This window comes from Linepithema humile, chromosome 8, assembly GCF_040581485.1.
Source record: "Linepithema humile isolate Giens D197 chromosome 8, Lhum_UNIL_v1.0, whole genome shotgun sequence".
In the NCBI taxonomy this organism is placed as follows: domain Eukaryota; kingdom Metazoa; phylum Arthropoda; class Insecta; order Hymenoptera; family Formicidae; genus Linepithema; species Linepithema humile.
This window is the reverse complement of record NC_090135.1, coordinates 8,278,064-8,301,982: the sequence shown is the minus strand read 5'-3', so window position 1 is coordinate 8,301,982 and position 23,919 is coordinate 8,278,064. Positions and strand designations below refer to the sequence as shown.

The following is a 23,919-nucleotide window of genomic DNA, read 5'->3' as shown; positions in this document are numbered from 1 at the left end:
CGTTGAGATTTATAGCCACCCCTGACACGCTTTGTGTCCACTCGCTGGATAGGCAGCGTCAGAGTTAACACTGACTCGTTCAACCGGCACTTTCACTCTGCCAATTTGCCGACAAGTCACTTGTTCAAAGAAATTTGCATCTACCAAAATTATAGAAAATACTCAAAGTTTTCGAGAAATAGCGTACTAATACTTTTGAATAAATTCTTTCGTAGTGAAGGCCTATGCTATTTTATTCTATAATTTTTTAATCGGCAACTTTTAAAAAACATTTACGTAAAATTAATTAAAATATAAATATCATATAAATGAATAAATAAATATATTAAAGTGATTTCAACAATTATTAATCGATTGATTTCCAGAGAACAAATCAACAAGTATATATTTGCTTAATATATTTGTTTCATAATATGTTGTAATTTTTTTTACTGATTTATAATATTATATTATATGTGAGGAACAAAATAAAAATGTGATTTTTGCGATGAATATTAGTTAAAACTTTTTTTCGCGAAAAATGCAAACTAGTAATTTAAATATTTAGTGGATATATATCTTGACTAACTAAAATGAGACGCTCGCTCGACCATCGCCAAATATATCTCCGTAGTTAATAGCTACATCGATGTTCCGACGTCCCGACGTCCCGACGTTGCTCCGTCGTCCCGACGGGCAAGGATAAATAAGTGCGTTTAACAGATTGATTGTGTACAGGGCATTTTGGCGAGGCTGGCTACAACTCAGTGCACTTTTGCCGTCGCTGCTCCTAATATAAATTCAGCGAATTTAAGCGTATCAGATGATCATGGATTGTCTTCTCCTGGAAATTTAACCCTTTACTTCGTAACATTTCTCACAATGCGAATCGTTTGAGGAAGATTTATTATAAAACAGACGCGAAGGAATGACAAATATATTTCACGTTCCGCGAGGCGTGTCAGGAGTATTTTTTTAAGTAAAATAATTTTGCACGTTTTATTTACAAGATTTACGCTAGGGTATGAAAGAGGAAGAGGCTCGAAGGACGAGACAGAATGAAAGAAATCGCTTTCTAAATGCCAACGCAAAGACGCGCCCTATTCTTATCTCACCCGACGACAGTTTGATTAAAATGCTCGTTGCCTTTTTGTTGCAGGTAAGAATCGAAGAGGCGTTTTCTGTCGGGGGCGGTTCGTATCGCGCATTTAATCGGTGAGTCTCCTGTGAGAAAGCAGGCAAGGAGAAATTCTAAATTAAAACGACCGTCTTGCTCGTATTTATCTCGCTCATTGCCGATCGCGAAATCGTGCTTCGACGGAGGCGCTCTTAATTACAGGCTCGTTGATCACGTTTCGGTGTGTCGATCGAAACACATCCGGTGTAAAAATTATCGCTCGGAAATGTGCGAGAGGTTGAGAAGTCGGTCGGCTCGCGCGCGATATCGTGACGAGAGTTGATATCGATCGAAAAATATCAAGCCAGACATTTTCATCATTTGAATTAAAATTTAGCGAGAGACGTTTTTAAAAAAGAGAGGCAAGGAACTGATGTCTCTATGCTTTGTGCACATCAGCAGCATTTAACAGAGTTTTAAAAATTTACAAAGAATAAATTACATAATAATGGAGTAATTAAAATCGGAATATAAATAATTTTTGAGAATTATATTTTAATATTATATATTGGTGTTATATTTTTGTCATTTATATATGCTGTATTTTTTTACATTCCCAACGTAAGGTTAATAGTGAGTGACAGATTAAAGGCGATCTTTTAATAGTAGAATTGAATAACCGAATTTGATAGTAAAGATAGCGCTTAATGGAGCTGAGAATACGGATTAATGTCTGGTTTTTTTCGTGACAGTCTTTTTTATTTACATATTTAGAGCGCGCATGTTCTTTGTTAACGTTTAACATAGGCGATATAAATACAACGTCAATCACATTTTTGTTACATTAATATTGCAGTACACGTTTGGCAAAATTTCTAAAATTGAGAATCTAAATCAGAATTAAACTTTACATTTGTCGCGCAGGAATAATATGAGGGAAAATTTCAGCGCGCTCAAAGTCCCGATCTTGAGTGAGAAAACCGAGCTGCTTCGGCAAGGTACGAAATTCACGTCGGGGCTGCCGACGAAGCGCGATTACGGCGTAATATCTGAAACGGTAACGCGCGCATGTTGTCGGCCGCCAAACTCAGCGTCTACCGCGAGAAAAGGCAGGGAATATCCATTTCGAGACATTTAACCCAACCGACTGCCACGATGAGAGGCGGACGAGGCGGTGTGCGGCGGCTTCTAAGATTACCAGGCAGTTTCATTATGCTTACGAAAAGTCGCTGCCGTTTCGCCTTCCTCCATGTGTCATCGTATGTCGGCGTCTCCCATCCTCGAGCTAGACTTCTTCCCCCCCTCGCACTGTGCGCATTTTCTCTGTGTTCGCGGTCTCTTCTCTTTGTGTCGCGCGGAGAGGCTCTCGAGAGCTCGAGACCATAGTCGACGTCAAAACCGGAGATGAGAGCACCCGGGAAGAACCGAGACGAGATTTCCTCTTCTCCGTGAAGTTTTCTAGACGCTCGCGCAGTTGATGAGCGTGAAATAGAGTCGATATCGTGTAACGAACGCGGAATTCCATCGCGCGCGCGCGCGCGCGCTGTTTCTCTTCGTAAACTGCTGGTGTAATCATGGTGTAGAGTGTGTCTGACCAGTCGTGTCCTTTTCCACTATAGAATTTCAATTTCGACTTGTGGAATAGCTTAAAGTTTGCATAATTGTTTTCAGTTGATTAGCATATTCACTCGCGTATTGTGCATCATTTTTGAAAGCACAAATTATTTGTGAAATGCCTGGAAAATTAAATGTAGCAAGTAATACAATTTCCAAAATTGATATTTAGTTTTAAATAATTTATTGGCAGGACGGTTTTCATCGGCAAATTTAATATTAAAGTAATAATAATTTGTAAAATGTATTTTGATAAAATTGATTAAACACGACGATGTGTACGTACAGTGAAATCTAATGATAAAAACTGCACTTTGTATCTACGTTTCACGACGTTCCGTGATTGCGCTATTTTGTACCTCTATCGTTTTGCCGAAAGAATCGTAAATCCGAGTCTGATCCTCTTACGATCAACGTCATAAGAGGTGCGAAACGAGCAATATCCACTTCTTAAAGGTTTACACGGATAGAAGAAATCCCTTTCTTGCAAACGTATCTACGCGAATGTAACATTTCTGTAACAGATTTTTTAAATTTGTCGTGTACTTTATGAAAAATCGCATAAATGAAGTGATTTTAGTAATTACATATGTAGCTCACGATTTCTTAATGTCACGATTGATTTTAACTCACGATATTTGACGTAAAATGTCAAATTTAGTTTGTAGAAGTAATAATATAAATATATCAAATAATACAACATGGTTATAACTTATCAAGTAATTTAATATGCTTAATTTGAATGCATGTTCTTGGAAAACTTTGCCGCACGCTGTCTTAATATCACGCGAATGAGCGACGGTCGTGGATTAATCGAGCGTACAGCGTCGCATTGGCGGGCATATTACGCGCAAACCAATCTAACGACCGAGAGTCATTACTGAGCTTCGCGCGGAACCAGGATTCTATGGGCACACACCTGCGTGTACATTTCCGCAGAGTTACCAGCGACACCTCTTCCTTCTCTCCTGTCTTTAAGCAAACGCAGGCGTCGCTAAACTCTGTACTGTAGATGCTTCCGACACGTTCTACTAATCGCAACTTGTTTGCTAACTACAATCATTTGCTATTTCTCTTACATTCGAATACGATGGATCGCACGTAATTTCACTCACGACGGAAGCGAATTTTGCGTTTGCAATCTTTAGCGAGCATTTAAAATTCGCGGAAATTGTTGTAAATAATTCTAAGAAAAAGAACAAGATACTTATTTTTTTTAAATTAATTAGCTACTAAATATAATTTATTGCTAAATGAACAAGCATTATTTAAATATATTTTATCTGAAATATTAGAAAATTATATACTTTAAATAAACTTTGGAATGTAAATTTGGGAATACATTTCTTTGATAAACTCAAATATTTCATATTTTTTATACGGCGAAGAAAGGCTTAATCTGGATTATTTTTTCAATGTTAAGATATCGCTTTACACAGCCGTGAAACCTTTATTCGTTAAAATTACTAAGCATAATTTTCATCGATAAGAAGTTTTATGTCTTGGAAATCGGTATGATGATGGTAACTCTGTCTTATTAATGCTATTAATCATCCGGTGAAGAACCGGCTACTGGGAAGAGAAAAATAAGGGCGTCCGGGAAAAGGGAGAAAGATCCCAGAAATTTATCGCGCTGCTGAATTTTTCCGAGTACTTTTTCGAAGGCGAGAGTAAGACGGTCTGGAGCACCGTATCGTTTCGCCGCAGTTTTCTTGCCGATTTTTTCGTAGATTTTACTCGGTTCTCTCGGTCGAGCAAGGAGCTGGCGCTACTTCCGAGACGAATCCAGGGCCTTCTGTCCTCGATAAAAATTCATTTCCTTCCTTTGATTTACTCCAAGCACCTCGGCCAACTCTTCCCTTCGCGTCCCTTTCCCTCTCATCCCGGTCCTCACTTTCTCGCTCGAAGTGAATGAGATAAATGCTTGGGAAGCACAAGGCATTCTTACGACCGGATATAAATTTTTGCGCGAAAGGACGCACGAGTAAAAATCTGATGAAGGGCGACTTTCGCAGGCTGAATTTCGTAACAATTCTTTTAAAAATAAGAAACTTAAATTAAGGCTCTTTTAGATGTTATATATTCTTTAGCGCATATATTTGTTAAAAATATAATAGAGTATCTTAAGATGTGGTCCAGTTTGTTATTTAAAATTTTTTAATTTTTAGACATATTCTGCATCGATGTTGCGCGTTTGTTGTTCACTATTTCGCGAATTGCTAAATTTATGCTCGCCAGTTTTATCATCGCGTTACGAAAGAGACACGTAAAACACTGTCAATATCGATTAAGGCTTATCTCTCGAAACTTCCAAACTCTCTACGGCGGACAAGCTCTTCCAGGTGATGTGTAGCTGCCGGGAGGATCTTGAGGGTCGCTGATGGCGCAGTAGCTCGTTTTCGTGCGCCCTATTAATTACGAGGCAACGGCTTGCGTGATTCGAGCTATTTGCTCCGTACCTTTAGCTTTCTTGATCCGACCCGTTTGCGGTTCTTCTCTCTCGTTCGCTCTCTTTCTCTTTTCTCTGTTCTTACGTCCGACCTCGGCGAGCGAACAACGGGAGTTCGAAGTGCTAAACGGAGAAGACGAGGTGGAAGATTGAAACGAGAAAAAGATCTATATGAGCGCTGAGGGGGAGGGGGGGGGGGAGACGCGTCCTCTCGCACTCTTCGAGCGTCTAATATTTTAGAAAAGTTTCGAACTTTTCGTTCGATCGAGTCGCGGAGATGGGGAGGAAAAATCCGGGGAACGAATCGGGAGAATATCGAGGAGCGATTTCGAGGTAGACAGGCAAGGTGGGTTCGCCCGGGATGAGCCATATTGCGGGGGATAAGTATCGAGCTCGAGAATCGCGACCAAAAATTCTGGCGACGTCATGCGGGAAAGGGCGAATTGGGTCGTGGAAGAGTTTCTATTGCGGTCGGAACGATACTATCGAACGTCCCCTGCCTCCTTCTTTCGATTCCCCATCCCCCCCCCCACAATGTGCATCTTGCATGCGGGCCTTCGAAACTCGGCTGCTAGTCCGACGACGAAAACACGCTGCCCTTGTACTGTCACCGAAACAAATACCGATTGCGGGAAGGGGAGTTAAAAGAGATTGAAGGCTGCATCGGCGTTCTCTTTCTTCGGTATCGGGGCTTCTGAGGGGTATGAATCTGCTCATCGATCCCGCGACCGAGTTAATGGCACTTTTTCATTCACCCAGTTCTAATGTTGCGATATCTTGGATATGATAAAAATTGAAGATTTAAAGCGAAAACACTAAAACTAAATCTTTCGTTGCTAATCTAATTAATTACGATTTCGAGATACCTGCGAATAAGATAAAAAAAGAAATTATTTTAAAATAATCAGAGAGATATCTATATATCAATCTTTTGAATCTTCAGTTTTAGATTGTTTATAATTATTTCTATAAATTTAATTTGTAGAGATGTTAAAATAACGCAAAATATTTATTGTTATATTTAACCAAATATAGAAAGTTGATAAATGAATATTTTATTGAAAACGCCATATATAATATAAATTCAGCGAAATATCGCTAAAATAAATACATCATAACAATGTCACTATTTAAACGCGTTGTGTTTGAAAGCTTGCGAGATTTCCAATTAAACATTTTCAACCAGTTTATTAGTTTCTATCGTGACAAGAGCGTGAGAAGCATTTCACTTACATTAGCGCGATTTGGGCAGCGTAGTACAGTTCGATTGCGTTAACATCTCGTCGATCCGGTCACCGAGTAGAATATACATTGACCGAAGGACACCCCCGGAGGAAAGGGCGGGACCCTCCCGTGTAGCGCGATAATTCAGTTATATGCCAATATCATGATTACACGTCATCCTTGGCAGTCGACAGCCTCTAGAGTAATGATTATTGTGGGATCGTCGAAGCGGTTACGGGCTCGCATTGACCAGCCGAAATCTCGAGACCAGTGAATAATCCGTCATTCGCCCACCACTAACTGTTTCCGCAGTGTGTGCAACGCGTCGTTATTACATCATAAATACATAACCACGAAGATACGGTAATAGAACCCGAAATGGTTTGAAACTTGGCATTGAAAACGATTAACGTGGACGTTTGTCGGTTTGTAATTTATTATAGTTTCCAACTCGGAAGTTAATTTAGTTATTTTCTGTATATATCGAGCTTTTCTATCGTATCTATCATTTATAAACTTACGCATGAAGCTGATTCAGAAAGTTTGCTGTAATTATTATTATACGCATATAAATTTACGCAGATATTCTATTGAAATTAATAAGGTTTCCGATCTCAAAGTTATAGCTATTTGTAAAATAAATTATTATGTTCTTCCAAATGATATTTATAGATGTGTTTATATGTGTGTGAAAACAAATTGTCAATGCAACTGGCTTCTAATACGCATATATGTATACGACGACATAAAAATGTCAAATAATTATTTCAATCGTATAACAGAAGCTATAACACGGGAAACCAGACTGAGACAGTACGAATTTATTTACTAACGTAACAGAGTCGATAAATTCCGAGGTTATCTTCAGTGTTATCTTCCAACATAGAGACGTCTCCACGCAGCCGGTGCAAGGATATTGCCAGCCATTGTAGTCGCGTCTGTCGTACGACAGAAGGAAACACGCGCCAATGCGGTTTTCCCGCCAAGTTCATTCAGCGTCTCGCTTTGGATGCAAGCCAAATGCACGCGAGCAAGCAACGCCTGCCTCTCCCCTTCACTTTGTCTCTCGCAAGCACCGTCATCCGAGTATTGGGAATCCTGTTCCTGCTAGCGCTATCGGTATCCTTTTAGACCGAACGACAGACAAACAAACCGAAATTCTTATCTCTCCTCGCGTGATAACGGAAAAACGTAATATCGATATCGGTACACGTACTTTTGTCGAAGCTTGACCTAGGTTTTTACGACCGAACGGTCGCCTATCCCTTCCGATAACCGGAAGCATTCGACTTTATCCGACGGAGAGCATTTCGACGGCACATTCCGAGGCGGTGATCGTTCCCGAAAAAATGGTGATTCTTATGGCAGCTACTCCCGCGAGCGGCGGTCATTGCAAGAATCCGCGTAGAGAGTCCATAGTATTGGCGGTCGGCCAAGTCACGTTGCGGCTCAATGAAATCTTTCTGGGTTAGGTTAGTCCTTTTCCTTCCGTGTTAAGCGTAGGATACGTTCACACCGAGCCGCTAGACGAGCGAGAGAGCGGTGGTCCTGGCTTCCGGCCAGGCAGCGGAGCGGAGGAAACAGTTGGCTTCGGAATCCGACGGCAGTAGTAGTGGTCAATATTGGTCGGACCAGGCTACCGTTTCTCGAGCAAAGGCTTGAACTAGTTGGACGGCCGGCGGGTCATCACTGTTGCGTTATCTCGGCAGCTGTCGATAGAATATCGAACAAAACTGATGTCCTTTGCACCTTGCACTGCGGCCGTTATATTTCGTTGTTTCAATTTTTATACAGTTCAATTTTGCTCGATGTCGATTTAATCGACCGCTGGTTCGAAAACTTTGCTGCTTCAAATTAATTATCAAATTACACGATAATGTAAAAATACATGTTCTTAGCTGCCACGAGCGATGAATATAATATGAAAAGAGCGAAATAAAAATACGCCAGTGACATATTGAACGTGCGTGAAAATTGACACCGCGAGAAAAATACCTCGAGCGACATCGTTTTCACGAAAATCGTCGGGCATAGCTCGCGGACGCGTAACAAGTAGCCGCAAGGTTCGCAAGCAACATCCGGCGGTTCGCGCGAACCTTTCCACTTCCATGTGCTGGCTTCCCTCGCTGCCATCCCGCCGTCAAGCGAGCATGGCTTGGCGCAGGCAGTCAGGCAGTCAGCCTCTCTCCTGGCATTAAGTATTCCCGTTGGGTCGGCGTGGCGAGAAGGTTTGCGGGTTGGAGGAGGAGGGAGGACGGCGGGAGGAGAGGAAACGAACGGCTCGGAGCAGCGTGGCGCGTCGGTCGATGCTGGGGTGTGCTGCTGCTGGTGAAGGAAGGAAGGAAGCGAGCGAGAAGGAGCTCCGTGTACTCCTTCCCCCCTACCCGCCGCGTCTCTCACTCTCACGCTCCTCCACCCTTCTCCTCCGTCAGATTGCTCTCCCTTCGTCTTCCTCTAGAAACGCACTCCCCCTCGAGCGACGGCAGCGCCCCGGGGGCGCCTGCGCGCCTCGGAGGGGTAGCTCTCGCTCGAGGGCGGAGGACGCGAAAGAGCGGGTTGAAGGGGCCCCTTCCCGGAATACACTCACTCGCCCCTCTATCCGGCACCCCACTCCGCCGACACCCGCGCGGCTCCCGTCCACCTCCCCTCGCTACGGCTTCACTGCCCGGGCCTTCACGATCGCCCCATTCTGTTCTCGGCGTCACAGCGTGCAGCATTGAACCCAACGTACGGTGACGAAGAGCGCGACGACGACCACCTGCCTGTGTGTGCCCGCAAGTCGATCTCTCTCTCTCTCTCTCTCTCCCTCTCTCTCTCTTTCTCTCTCTATCCCGGGTGTTCTTCATCCGTCTCGCCTCCTCCCCGTGACGCAATAACAGCGGGGGATAAACGACGAATCGTCTGACACACGGCGTTTACCGGCGGTACCCACACTTTGGACACAGACGGAAGCGCGCCGAACCAGAAGGATCTGTCAGAAGAGGGAAAGCACGCGAACCGATTAGCGCTCCGCTGCCGTCGTCGTCGTCCTGTCACGTTCTCACGTCTCCTCTCTCTCTCTCTCTCTCTCTCTCTTTCTCTCTCTCGTTGGAGAGACCCGAGGTTCACATCTAGTGTCTTCCGCATCGCGAACAGTGTACGTTCTAGTCACACGTCTGGATCTCCGCCGGATCTGTGCGAAGAAAAGTTGTGAAAGGATCCTGCCGAAACAAATCGCCGAGATCAATGCTCCGACGACTGTCGAGCCCGATCTAGTCCGTTGCAAACGAGTTGCACTGTGAAAAGCCGCTCGACAGACCTTCTCCACCAGGATATACTGTAATTGTTAGTGTGAAACGCCAGATCCCACGGAAGTGTGAATTCATCGTGCGTGCCGCACGATCGACCTCCCTCGCACGGACAAAGCAAATACACGCGCGTGTGTGCCCAACGAGCCGCGAATCTGCCGCTCACCGACGACCGATCGATCAAATCCGTTTGATCGAAGCGTTCGTCCCCGCTTCTCTCTTCCGCGGAGGAAGAAGAACAACCGCGCCGATCGCACGGCACTCGGTACTCGACAGTGGTACTGGGTGACCTTGCAAGTTTTCTCACCCCAGTGGTCATCGCAAGGTGTACACGACGGCGGTCACCACGTACATCACGCCGCTCATCACCCCCGAGAAGGTACGGTGCGCAATCCTTGTCTCTCGCGAGACCTCTCGTCAGAGCTCGTCGAGAGTACCAGTCTTCTGCATCAAATCTCGAAGGACCCGCGGAGCTTGCGAATGCCGCGGATACGTACGCGCGAGTGTCGGCTTCTTACACACACACACACGCGCCGCGGATGGCACAGAATGCGTGTGCATGTGAGCGCGCGCTCGCGCGCGTTTGCGTGTGCGCGCCACGCGTAGGTGTAGATACGTGCGCGTGTATGAATGCGTGTGATTGTGTGTGTGTGGCTACGTGTGCGTTGGCTGGGGGCATGTGTGTGGGTGGAGCTTGATCGTGGACGTCATCCGTCGGACAGAGGCGGACCAACCAACCGGGGTGTCGGATATTTTCTCCCTCTCTGTCTCTCTGTTTCTCACCCTCGCCTCCCCCGCCCTCCCCCCTGCCCCTCCTACCCACTCTTCCTTCACCCCCCTTCTCACACTCCATCTCTCCTGGTTCCTCTCGCCCGTGCACTCCTCGCAACAATGTGCAGTGACCGAAATGTTTCACGGAGATGACAGCGGACAACTTCGCCTCTTCCGGTACGCCCGTGAAGTCCGCAGTTCTCGAAATCTTTCTCAACTTCCGTGTCCCGTCTGATACGGCGATAGATAAATGACATTTACCTTATCCCCGCTCGCGAATGCTCCTATGATACTCGAGACAAATTCACGCAGTTTCTCTCTACGAACGATAACGCTGGACGCGAAAGATTCCGCTCAAATAGTTCACGGTTAATTCAATTTAATACGATTCCGCGAATCTTTTCAAATATACAAGATTAATAACACAACTTTCTTGTTGTTCGAGAATCGCAATTATCTATAATATCCAATTTATACAATTATTTCTGCCTATAGTTTCACGTTCGAAAACTTTTGCCGAGAGTGGTTATAAGTTTCACTTCGGTTCATTGACTTTGAATAAAATCAGTAGAAGCAATTTTTTTTAACATTAAATGCGGTTGCTTTTAACATTTGATCTTTTTAGTAGAAATCTCATTTCCGTAATACGTTTTTCTGTCAAATTCATTCGATATAATCATTGAAAGCAAACCGAGCAAATTTTTGTTTATATTGATCGTCGAATCTGCAATATTGCACTTCACTAAGCGAAATTAATTTTGCTTTTGACTTTATATCAGTCGAGCTCGTCGAATTTAATGGTTGACTTGGGTTATTTGCAAATGGATCACATTTATGTTGGATTCGAAAGCAATTGTTCTTCTTTCTAAATAGAGGTGAAGCTATTGAATTTACATGTCTTGTTACATTTGTTTGTGTATATATTATCTCGATTACATGCAATATATTTTCATTTTTGCTACAAGTGAACTTTTTCATTTGACGTGAGAATCGGAAAACTTCTATCGTGATGACAAAATCAAAATAAGGAAAATATCGATCCGATGTTTAAAGACGGTATTAAGGATGACACTGCGATTTAAAAGAAACAAGTTCTCCCGCGCTTGACTGCATATGGCCTTTCGCGAGCGATATCCGGAAAGATCAGTTAATTTTTTAAATAAGTCGCGTGGTAATGAAGACAAAGTTTCCGAGAGTATTACGGCTCTTTCGCGCGCTTTTAATAATCTCGCCGCGTCGGTGCGTCAAATCGCATGAAAGAAATATTAATGAAATTAATAAGTTGAGTGGTCTGACGCGGATGACGGTGGAGAGAGGTAAGCGGGCGCTATTTCCCTCTCGCGCGCGCGAGAGCGCTCCGGTTTCTTATTAAGGACTCTCCACCCTCCCATACAAACTTATTATCTTAAGTCCTTCGCTTCTCGAGGCGGAACGATAACGAGATCGTTACTTTCGGAGCGCCTTGTGGCAGCCGTCCAGCAGAACTTGCCTCTCGTTTCATCTCTTTTTCCCTCTCTCTCTTTCTCTCTCGCCGTCTCTTCTCGTCTCGATTGTTATCTACGATCCTTCTGCCATTCCTAGTTTCGAATCATCCCTTTATGATTATCTCATGTCGATTACATGTGTCCATAGATATCATCAAATATTTTCGTCGTATATGAACTACTTTTTCTGCTTCGATACTTTTTTCTTTTTATAATCGTCGAGCAGTCTTTTTACGTGTCGTTTTACTTCGACATTTGATGCGCTTATTTAATTCTACAATTGGAATGTTTTTAAATATTATATGAAATAGAACTACAGAAAAATCACCCTGAAAGAACCATGAGATTTCAAATAAAAAATGCTTTGTTTTATTTCTATTTATTTTTATATGATTATTTTTATCTTTTATCGGAAAGCAGTTAATATTATATTTTTTCTAAAATATAAAATCTAAAATATAAAAGTTCAATTTTGTTTATTCGTTATTATTGTATTCCATAAGAATTCACGTGACAGAATACATAATAAACTCTATTCGTATCCACCTTTTAATTTGATTAGGCCCCAAGACATTTAAATAGAGTTCTTAAAACTTCCTGACGTGTAGACGGAAATTACGGTAACGCATTGTCATGCAAGATAATCGTCGCGCGAACGATCCATCCACAGAGTTCTGCCGTTATCTCCACCGCTTTCACACCCTCTCCTTTCGCTGACCCATATATCGCATCGCGTTGTAAAATTCACCGTTATCTGAAATACAATCTTCACCTCAGAATGTGTGTGGCACGGTTTCGCAGTCTTGTTCGAAATGTCTAATATCTTTTTAATATCGCGAACATAGATCTGCAAACGCGAGACTCGCGAATAAGAAGATAAATATTTTCCAGTCGATTATTGGTATTTTCAGAACGCTGTTGTGTTTGCTCTATTGCTGACCATGGTAAAAATCAATATTTTCAAATAAAAATTCCTATTTTTTTGCTAAAACGAGCGATACGAATCAGACACGCAAACGATGATTACAGACGTGACTCTTTCTAGTCAATTACCGATATTTTCGAAATATCGATATTCTGTTCACGTTTGTATTAAAAAAAAAAAAAAAATAAATAAATAAATAAACTTGTGCAATATCTCGACACCTTGTTAGTGTCAGGTGATTTAGTAAGAAAAAAATATGATTATTTTGCACAGTATTAAACTAGTGTCGCAAGCAACACTATTGAATTTCAACGAGTGGAAAGTGTCGAAATGTGTCTTTGAAATGTAAAACATCACTTCTTTTATTTTTTTCACGCAAATATTTTTAGAAACACGAATGTCTCGAGTAAAAGAGATTTTGAATTTAAAGCGGCGATAACGAAACGCGTTATTACGCGAACGGAGTCCTAAACTGCGCCCCTTTAAAGTTTGACGCGTTAGGACGGAGAGGATCGTTTTTCGCTGAGCTCCCCACAGTGATGCGCCCTTCGGGGACACTTGATTGTTCTCCGCCTTTTCTTGGGGATGACGACGTAGAGCCTCCTTCTCTTTCGAAGCATAAAGCAGAATGCCAAAGTTTCCGGCTTGACGACTATGACGATGCGCTCTTTATATCGTTCGGCAACGCCGGACTTCGCTACCCGAGGAAAGCCTGGATTGCTCGTTCCGCGAATGGCAAAAGGAGTAAGCGGATTTAGTGGTCGCTTCGGTTTTAGTCTCAAAAAGATGAAACGCAGAGGAAAAAAGATGAAGACATTTAAAATTATTGGACAAAGCTCCACTAGAAATGTTTCAAAATTCGCATAAAGCGTGATAATATGTAGGATAAAATATTATAACCCGACGATTAAAACATCTACAGTTGACAGGAGAAATCGTGCTTATTTTTATCGCAGGTACTTTAGCGAACTTTTTAATGGACTTTTAAAGATACTACAGATTTTTACGACATTGTGTATATTTCGCGAGCTGACTTTATCCTCGGAAGGCTAGAAAGGCGCGAGTAGGGATGTGAAAAGGAGAAATAAGTGCATCATCAATAAGGGAAAATTTAGGTGGTCGATGCTGCGAAAGACACGGTTGTTTACATCAGAATGCTTTTAAATCCGGGACGGCGGAACAAGCGGACAGTCCTCGCGATTCTCAGGATTTTGTTCTGTACGGTTGCACGGCCGGCATCCCTCGTGCCATCGATATACGACCGGGATGTAAAAGTAGGTGACTCCGTCGGTCCACTCAAACCGACCCCTTTCATTTCGATGCATATGTAAGTCGACGATACCTAAGCGCGAGTAAAAGAGAAATGGAGAAGAAGAAGAGGAGAAGCAAGAGAGGAAAAACCACTTTTCCGGCGTAGGTTAACCATATGCTTAGCCAGGCTTAGCTCAACCGTATGCTTAATTAAAAATTCTCAAAAAAAAACCAACATTCAACTTTAACTTTATATTTTTCTAGAATTTATCTCTATTATAATCATTATTTAAATTACATTTCTTCAAAAGTAGTAGTCTTAAACGGATAGAGAAAAAATGATAATCATATTAATTCACACTGAACTCTATATTTTCTCAAATATTTGTCTCTCGGTTGAGTGTATTAATAATAAAGCGATTTTGATTATCGATAACGTTGTGTCATCTTAATCACGTACTTGCTGAAATTATTTTTTACCGACAGCTTAGAAAAATCAGTCTCGGCGCGAATCGTGCGACAAATAATAGAATTAATGCTATGCTAGGAAGGAATGGCTGCGGCGGATGTCCGTTTTACGTTCGCGTAAACTACGGCACACTTTTTTCTCTTGACTATTTTCCCTCCATTTTCTGTTTTGCTGTGCCTCTCGTCCTTTTATTCGATTCTCGTCTCTCAAAAAAACTTTTTTTTTTTGCGATCGTTTTACTAATTGCACCTGCGCGCATAGAAAGTGGTTCTATTCGTGCGCACATTCGATATTTAACGCGCGTCAGCATATTGGCGTTATTAATTAATGCTCACTCTCTCTTGTGGCTGCGCTTTCCTGCGCTGCTCTAAAGTATGCACTTTTACATGCTAGCGTTGATTGCAATCTGGAAAATTATATTAGTTAGAAATTCTCAAGCTTCTCTTGGGACGAATTGCAGATATTTCGGAGCGATTCGATGAATTATTTTGGAAATATGATGATTTTTGAAAATGATCGAAATTACTTCAATTGAATGAGACAAATGGACGTCAAAGCGACAAACATATGTAACATCCTTGTACACAATCAATAAATTTCTTCGTGTTGTATTGCTATTATTTTTTTTACTCTCCCACAGTAGGAACAAATTTATCAATTTAGTTATCTTTATTTACCTTCTATTGATCTGCAAATAAAAATGTTGCTGCTATCATTGTTATATTGATATCTACATTTATTCTTTAACACTGCTCTGTTAGATTTCTTTTTACAATCGTAAAACTTTCCAAGAATTCTACCGTATGCACGTACACACTCACTAACTCTATCTAGATAGTGAATAACTGTGTCAACCAACTCGTTGACATTTTTTTTTTTTGAAACGTAGAAAATAGGCAGTCAGGAAGCAAGACGAATCGAAGGGACTATAGAATAATTGGACTGCCTTATGCTTTAGTGAATCACCCGTAAAGATTGCAGAAATGAGTTATTGTTATGGTTCTCGGTTCTCAAAATATCGATCTCTCGCGCGGTGAACTGCGAGGAAATCATTGAGTTACACGGGGAGAGTCGAAGTAGGAAAATAATACTACATTATGTGCTGGGATACGTTACCGGGACGAGCCCGACGAGAATTGAGGCTTCTGCATCGACGAACATAGACATCGCTCGGTACGCACCGCGACCGCGCATGGTACACGATTCGTTAATTAATCCCTCGTCGGCGCACGTGCGGTACACCCAAGATCCGCACTAAGAGACCTCCAACCTCATTCGACCGTTGAATCGCGTTGGCATAATATGCGAATTGCGGTTTACGACGGTGATTTAACCGCCCGCGGCCAACCGGATTCGCTATGCGTCGGTGCATCTCACCGCGCCACTGCCGTTCATATTGCAATTTTCGTTTTGTTCGCCAATACGTCAACATGGAAGCTCGTTGAAACTCGAACTATTCGGAAGGCACAATAACGAAATATCCCTTTAATTCTGCAGAAGTTTCGAGGAAACCTGATTCGAATAATTTCATCGTGAAAATAAACATTTTAAAATGTGAGGAAAAAAGAATATAAGAATTAAAAAATAAGAAAATAAGCAATGAGATATCCTCAATTTAAATATGGAATTACAAAGTTTACTGATCCTCGTGGATATTTATTTCCTTTATTAATTATTTGGTAAGTTTTTCAATCATATTTTAATCATAAACATATACTTATGAATTATTTTTAAAAGAACAAGATTACAAGATAGTATTCGCTTTTCAAATAAATTGCGTTCTACCTTTCTAAATATTGAAATTTTATTAAAAAGTGAAACCTTTTGAAAGAACGAGGACGTCATATTAAAAAAAAAAGTTATTATTAAAAAATGATGAAATAAATTAATTCCATCTAATCTAATAGTATATATTTTTGTAATAATGCGCGTTATCAGCTGATTTAGCGCTTCGATCCATTCATTCAACAGCCGAGTGACGTGAATCGAGACAAGGTCGTTCCGGCTGTCGCTCTACATTTTAATTGGCAGCACCGTACATTGCCCCTAATGGTGTTTCTGTTGTCGGCGATTGAATGGCGCCTCACAATAGCCGCCTTTACGTCCTATTCAGCCCTTCCGCGGGCATAGCACGGGCGGGCGGAGCTGGAGGGTAAACTACTATGAATGTGCTAACTCGTGGCCGAGGCGATTGAGTTTAGATCGCTATTGAATTCCTACGTGCTCGGACGGCTTAGATGCGCGATTATGTCCTTTTACATCCCCACTCCTTCGAGAGGAAGCTTCTTCAGATGCGCGATCGTCTAGAAAACTCTTAGAAAGAATAGAAGCACAAAAGAAAGAGATTAACAAATCGATGCGCATACAATTTGAAAGGACTCGATGACTTCATTTATTGATTATAGTGCCATGAATAATAATAAAAGATTATTGAAATATATTATCTATTGGATTATATATATATTTTTGAATAGTTTTTTGAATATATAAAAGAATATATAACAATTATTAGCTTTCATAAAGTATTTGGAGCGTTCAATATACTTTTCATTGCATTTTAACAACGCTAGATGCGAAAAATGCATAACTGGCAATGCATAGAAATGAGACAGATAAGTTTAAAATTTTGATGGGCTGCAAGCTGCAATCGGTTATCGCGTCTTGCCGCAATTTTTCGTAGCACAGAAATACGAATGGAGTTTAAACCATTTTTCCACTGTTAAATCAAAACGAAAGAAAGCCCATAAGCCGCTTAGCTCTAAATATGATCTCGCGAGGGTCGGGTCGTTTCGGTGCTCAATTTATGGCAGCCGGGGCTCGTGTGCTCACAACCAATGTCATAGTCAGCGTGTCGACGAAACAGCATTACGGCACGGACGAATTCAGCGTTGAATGCCGCTTATTTCACGAATCTCTCCGGAAGGGAATGATGTCCCGAAGGGTGAGGTTTACGAGCGCTCCCGAAATCTCGGGCATGACTCGATAAAAAGCACCCTGCGGGATCCCGAGAAACCGGTCCCCCTTTTATCGTCCCCGTGCTTGTGAAGGAGTCGGTCACAGAGATATCACAAGATTCCATTTTCCCCAGTATGGATTTTGACTTCGTCGAGTTTCGCAAAGATTGCCCGATATGTGCCGGGAATACGACAACGTATCGTGAAGTAACACCGCAAGTTATAAATTCATGTATCTTTGCATTTGTGTGAATTAATGGAAGCGAGAAACATATCCGGTACGGAGATTGAATGCGTAAAATTTGAAACATTTTGTTAGTATAAATGAATAAAAAATATTTTTATCTGCTTGTTTATCATTTTGTCTGTAACAATTTTATACGATACAAAACATACGTAAGATATTTATATCGAAACACATTGTTTTTACTTTTTTTATTTATAGTGCATTGAATAAAGCACTTGGAAAAAACACACTTTTCTTTGTGCAAATTTATTCCAAAAAATGCAAATATTTTGTTTATTACGTATGTTGCATCCATTTGCATATACATATATCGTACTGAAATTCATTATACCGAGTATGCTTGAAAAAGTGGCACATAATTTTAACAGCGCGTTCTATTCATCTTTTGAAGATTAAAAAAGTCTTATGATTATGGATGCATTACGTAATACATCATAAAATATAGCATTTTTTGTAATAAATTTTCAAGCTGGAAAAGACACCGGCGAAAAAAGATTACTTGGAAACTTTCTGCGATACATTTCATTTATCCGATCGCGTCGTCGAAATTCCTACGTAACACAACGATGTGTCCCAAACAATTCTGAAACAGATTAAAAATGCGGGCGGCCTCGGCCGTGATATCGGCATGCTGCTGGGTCTGAAAGGGTCGTGAATATATCGGGCGCCTGAGTAAAAAAAGGAGGCCTGATAATGCGCATCAAAGGCGCGGGCAGAAATAGAGGAGCGTTTAAGCCAGCGTGCACTTGTCGAGCGTCAGCGCTTTCATCTTCGCCCTCAAAGAGCAACTCGTAAACGTTTGATGCCACAGGATCAATAAATGTATCATGCGCGAACCGAAAGCTAACGCATCGGCGTTGGGTTTCACCGGAAGAATGAAATCTCAGCCTGTCTTTCGCGTCTCTGGTTACGGAAAACCGTGAAAACTGGAGGGTAGCCGCGGCGCCGCAAACACGTTGATTTTTGCCGGATTTTTAGCCTCGAGATGATCTACTTAGCGTAATATATTTTCAAGAAACAAAATGTATCGATACATCCCAAGTATTTTTTCCATTAAAATTTTTTCTGTCTAGTATCCTAAAGATGATAGTAATTTCATAAAGTAAACTACTTTCGTGGACGATAAGTATATCCAGTCAAAGTATCGTGTCAAAATATCACGTGCCTCAGGAAGCATGTAACGAAAGCACCGGATTTACCGCAAAGTTTAGATATGCCGTAAAGAAATTTGAGTGGCCACTGTGGAAACTCTTTTACGAGACTCGCACTCGTTTGCGCGCATTTTTTTACGGCAGTTGCTTACTTCATGATTCCGCTAAAATTTGCCGACGGCGTAAGGCTCCGAGAAACTCTTAGTTTTCACGAACGTTCAACGCGTGGGTTTTTATCCTAATTAACTTTTAATCAATTATTGTTACCAATCGTGTTATTGATAATTTTTATTATTTCAGCGACTACTCTTTGCAGTCTGCATTTTTGTTTCATATAAATAAAATTCTCTGCGTTATTATTATAACTCGCTTACCGTTGTTAATCTAGTAATTAAATACAAAATTAGAAACTGCAAAAGCAAAAGTCGGATTTAAACTTACACTGTAAAGATTCGCGTTTATATTAAAAACACAATGTGCGCTAAAATTATATCAAAAATGATATCAAATGAGTCAGAAGTGGAGAGAACGATTTTAATTTAATTAATTACAAAATTTTTTAGTATTTATTTTAATAGTTAAGTAAATTAAATTCTTTTGTTTTTTTTTTGTAAATGGCCAGCCAATTATTGCTTGTTTTAATCCTGTTTGTTTTAATTTATATATTTTTTTTGTATAAAAATAAATATTGTCCCGTCGAAACTTTTAAAAGTTGTCCTTTGAGCTTACTCAGTTCTTTTGCAATGTCAATGTATGCCGACGTAATTTTTGTTAACGTCATTTAAAGCATTTTCTCTCATTTTCTGAACATTATCTGGAATATCGTACGAAGGCACGGAAGATCTCGAAATAATCACCTAGGGCTGGGACTTCTAGAACGAGGAAGGGGTTTGGCAGATTCTGTGGTAATCCGGCAAAGTCGCAACTCAAACAGTTTAAGTCAGAATAGTGGCCGAAGGGGTGGTAGGTTGCGGTCGTTCGGAGGGTGTAATGGGTGGGATTTAGGATTACGTCTGCAAGTGTATGTAATGTTCGGTCCGACAATTTATCGGCTCGACCCTCCATTCTTATCGAGCGCTCATCAATATATTTTCTAATAATAGCAGAATGTATAATCTTACATTAGTATGCTCATGCATTATGTATGATTATTCAAATATAAAAGTATCTCGAAGTTATTATCGCTTTAAATCCGCGATATTAGTTTTTCAAGTAAGCCGGGAACGCTATTGCAGCGTTTCTAACATCGGCTAATTAAAACGGTCAAATTACTATCACGTTGCCACAATCTTTTCTGCACGTTCTAAAAAGAATTATAAATTCCAGTCACGAAAGCTTCGAATTCGCTTCCTTTAAATTCGCAAAATTGAAGCGTGGCGTGGTTGATACAAGCGAGACGGAATTTTCGGAATATTCCCCGACCGGAAAACGTAGGATGAGGCATGCGCGTATAATTTACGTGAGAGCACGTTCTGCGGCGAGCACCTCTGATCGTGCTCTACCGCGACCGGGCTAGAGCTGGAGCGGAGTTAGAGCAAGTTGGGTTAGAACTGGACAGCGCGATAGCGATGCTCCGAGCCATGGAGCAACGTTGAGCGCCTTACGTACTGCTCGGTTACTGATAACCTCCCCTTCCTTCCTGTACTTCTTCCCCAGCTGTAGCTCCTTTCGCTATTTATGACCAGTAACTTAAATCGCGGGACGTCGCGATCATGAAAGATTATTGCCGCATACCTGACACAACGAAATTCGTTCGGATAAAAAAACCAGACGGTTTTCTTATTTATAACAAAAAGGTCTCGAATATATTACATGTAAAAAAAATAATTTTTTATATATAAATTATGTAGAGTTATGCAATCGTATTGCAGTAATAAATGTTTTTTTCTCTTTATTTTGCGACTAAATGATCATGGCAAGGCAAAACCGAGACGGCTCGGTAAAAGGACGAAACTCGCGAACGTCAAAGAGCAAGAGCGAGTGACGTTATCCACAACGGATGGGGCTACAGTCGCCGGGTTGGCCAGGATTAATTCTTTCCGAGCGGTTCAGGACGCGGGGATGGATCGCTCGGGAGACAGAAGGGTTGGAAGAAAGACTACGGATTCTGCAGCACCGGGCTAGCTGGAGAAAAAGTAAGGCGAAAGGGCGAGAGACAGGCCGGGCGAATCGGTTGTCATCCCGAGGGTTGCGAGCTTCGTCCTGGGAACCCTCTGTCGCTTTTTCTTCCTTCTCTCTCCCATTTTTTTTCTATCCCCGCGTATCCGTCTTTCGCGACCTTATCCTCGCCCTATCCGTCCCTGTGACCTCAATTCGCACTAGTGCAGAATTACGCTACGTTGCGCGATTTTCATTCACCTTTGTTCGAAAATATTTTATTATTAACCAGCAATCGGATATTAGTTTTAATTAGTACACAAAATGATTATTGCTGCAACAAGAGACGTCCATGGAGCTCTGGTGGAATATAAAAGATAATAATAATAATAATATCGAATACAAGTGTCAAAAGCTATACTTGAAGCGTAAAATACGTTCCATTCTTTTGCATTTATGGATTCTAATCGATACGCATATTATTGATACTATTCTATATAATTACTAAAGGGAGTGGACGGAGTAATATTTGCAATGCGTTGAGGTTATCGATTTTAAAGTTGAGTTGATTGCCGCAGTACTGCAATGTAATAATATAGATGGCCCATTCAACCATGGACACACGTTACCAGAAAGCTATTGCGCCATTAAATGGATAGTATACATGACACAATGAAAAACGATAATTTATTCGTAACGACGAATAACGCAGTTGCGCGTACCATTTCATTTCTTTCGAATTTCCCTGTCCTGTCATACACGGCGCATTAGCGCCGTTTAGGAAAATACGAAATTTTCGCAGTGTTTACGTTTAATGCGATTACGGCGCTGCTCTGCGAGGAAGCGACATAATCGTGACATACATATCGCGCCGCTGAATAACGCGCGTCGACGGCTTTACGCGCACGCTGAAAAATCTTGGTGCACTTCTGGCGAATTGCGCTATCTCGAATACTTCTCGACCGTATAAATCCCCGCGGTCTCATCGAAACGCGTGATTAAACCCTCAAAATGATCGCGAACGGAGGAAGGAGCGGTCGCCGTTAAAAAGCGCGGACGCGCGAAACCGCCAATTAACATTTATTCCAACATTTTTCTTGCTGTTTCTATTCTCCATACGTTCATTGAAGAGGGAGAAGCGCTGTGAAAGCATGGGACTGATTATGACATTTATGAATACATCGCAATAACCTGGAACGATAATGCCCAACGGTTATAAAAGACACGCTGACTATTGTCCTTCTCTCTCTTTCTTTCTTTTTCGTTGTTTTTTTTTTTTTTTTTTTTTTTTTTTTTATGAAATTGCGCGCTGCCATTAAGCGCGCCTTTTATTACGTGCCCGCTTGTCATTTGCGTTACACAATAATTTTGATTTGTCGGAGAATAAAATTTTTATTTCACAAGCCAATTGTTGTAATAAAATATAAAGGCCTGCACTTTGCCGCCTGCACTGCTAATGGTAGTTAATACATTTGTACTTTTATTTTATTTATATAATTTTCACGTTTCTCTTTTTTTTCAGTAAATCACAATGGATTATTAGCGACGCGATATTTAAAATTAACATACAACGACGTGCATCATTACGAAATCATATTAGAGTATTCATTATAGATGAATAATAAATTTCTGCAGAGAATGCATCAAATATTTCCATCTTTCGTTGCCCGAGAGAATTTTATTTGTGTATAAACGCGCAGACATTAAAGGCGAGCCAGAAACATATACGTGATCGTATCGAATGCGAAAAAGAAGAAGTCGGTACAGAGAGATGAGGCTGGCCTTCCTCCCTCGAGCGATGAAACTATAAAGCCACTCCTAGTAAGTTGTAAAATTGTAATAGCCTTCCGGTATTTACATAATGCTACGGCGTAATAAGTGGAACTCGCCCGAGTTTCTATTACCATTCCGCCGCTATCCGCTCTTATCTCTGCTAACGACCCGAGGGGCCCCCGCTCGCCACCCGTCCCTCCCGTGACTTATATTTTTCCACCTTATTCTTCGTCGGGCTAACCGCGGCGAGAAGAGCGATCCACGCCGTCGCTTGCAATCCCCATCTTTTGTTCGCGCTTTTGCGACGAAAATTCGGCCGTTTATTCCGTTTGTTGGTTTTCTCGGCTCTCCCGAGCTAAATGCGCGAATTTATTTCGTCGTAATAAGTCGGAAAAGCAGCGCCTGACAAGCCGGGCAGCGTTTACTTCTTTTTTTTTTTTTATCTATTTCACCGCATGATAATAAAAAATGTGGGAGTTAGTTTTTTCGGCTGCGAGAAAAAATAAATTTGCAGCCAGGAATATATATTTGTTTATGACTGCTTGAGTGAAACTTTTCTAAATTGAAACTTTTCCTGTATTTTACAAATTGATCCTATGTTGTACACGATATTACGGGGAAGGTACTTTTTAGTAAAAGTGTTACGTACTAATATTCTCTTTTACTCTCGCCATTTTCTCTCTCGACTACGTCGCAACAGCTTGCTCGGACATTTCGAAGTAGCTTCTGAGCGTCGCAGATATAAATAAGATTTTTGTTGTAGATTGCGATTGGGGGGCAGGACCAAAGTCTTCGTAATTTTCACGAGAATGTGTTCATTATACGCAATTGGCAGTGGCAAACTGCAAAAAGACTTCAGAGTGAATTTCATTTGTCAATAAAGAGGGAAGTCGAGTTCCCGTTTTCAGCATCGAAGGAGAAAAGGGGAAGCTGCAGCGGCTTCATTCGAATAAGTGACCTCCTTACTTTAGATTCGCCTTCCTCCACCGTTTCTCTCCTCCCTGCTTTGTCCATACATAGTATCATCCTTTTTCAGTCCTTCCTCCCTCCCCCCCTCTCTCTCTCTCTCTCTTTGGTATCTTATCCTCGCGATGAGTGTCTCGCTGACGAAATCGGGGCGAGTCGTT

The 23,919-nt window shown here is 41.4% G+C and overlaps 1 protein-coding gene across 11 annotated transcripts in view; it reads left to right on the top strand.

The window, feature by feature from the left end:
- Positions 1 to 23,919, top strand: part of Rbp6 (RNA-binding protein 6) — a 581,361-nt gene that overhangs the window by 385,955 nt on the left and 171,487 nt on the right. The window contains exon 1 of one of the 11 annotated variants that reach the window (XM_012364149.2): positions 6,212 to 10,049. The exons of the other annotated variants lie outside the window; for them this stretch is intronic. The gene's annotated coding sequence lies outside the window, so the exon portion shown is untranslated. Of the gene's footprint in view, positions 1 to 6,211; positions 10,050 to 23,919 lie in introns of those variants that run through there. 11 annotated transcript variants of the gene reach the window in all.